Here is a 713-nt window from a genome sequence, read left to right as displayed (position 1 = left end):
CACAAGAAACATTTTCAAACGAACTTGGTAACTGAGCTGCAAAATTATTAGTACTATTAGTGGTTAACTGCTTTATCATAGAGGAAATAGACGATCCTGAGCTGATAACGAAGTGAGGGCGTCACCTTCATGAACTCTGGGTACACGTCTTCTTGAAGCTATTCGATTTGTTGGCCATTGATAGTTATTACTCGCGATCCTCTCGGTGATCTCATAAGCCTCATTATAAGACTTAGACAAAATTGCACCATTCGCGGAAGCATATACAATCAATCTTGTATTTTCATTGAGACCATTATAGAATGTCTCCAACTGGATACAATGAGGAATCCCATGATGAGGAAACTTATGAAGTAACTCCTTAAATCACTCCCAAGCCTCAGACAAAGACTCCTCATCTAATTGTTGGAAAGTTGTGATCTCGTTCCTTAACTTAGCGTTTTTGGTAGGTGGGAAATACTTAACCAAAAAACTCTCTACTAATTACTGTCATGTAGATATGGAACTTGGTGGCAATGAATTGAGCCATGCTCATGCTCGATCTCGCAACGAGTATAGAAATAACTTCAACATCGGTGTGTCTTCAGTCACACCGGCTATCTTGAATGAATCATTCACCTCCATAAACAATCGAAGGTGGAGATGTGGATCTTCCGTGGACATACCACTAAATTGGCCCACCGTTTGTCGCATTTGAAACATCACTAGTTTCA

At 40.0% G+C, this 713-nt stretch overlaps 1 non-coding gene across 1 annotated transcript; it reads left to right on the top strand.

The window, feature by feature from the left end:
• The first annotated feature begins 328 nt into the window (after positions 1-328).
• On the top strand, positions 329-435 carry LOC128040704 (small nucleolar RNA R71). Its single transcript, XR_008195510.1, has one exon. It is a non-coding gene; the product is annotated as a small nucleolar RNA R71 (small nucleolar RNA).
• The last annotated feature ends 278 nt before the right edge of the window (positions 436-713 follow it).

This window comes from Gossypium raimondii, chromosome 4 (assembly GCF_025698545.1).
Source record: "Gossypium raimondii isolate GPD5lz chromosome 4, ASM2569854v1, whole genome shotgun sequence".
NCBI classification, from domain to species: domain Eukaryota; kingdom Viridiplantae; phylum Streptophyta; class Magnoliopsida; order Malvales; family Malvaceae; genus Gossypium; species Gossypium raimondii.
Note: the sequence above shows the minus strand (reverse complement) of the source record. Positions and strands in the feature narration are given on the sequence as shown.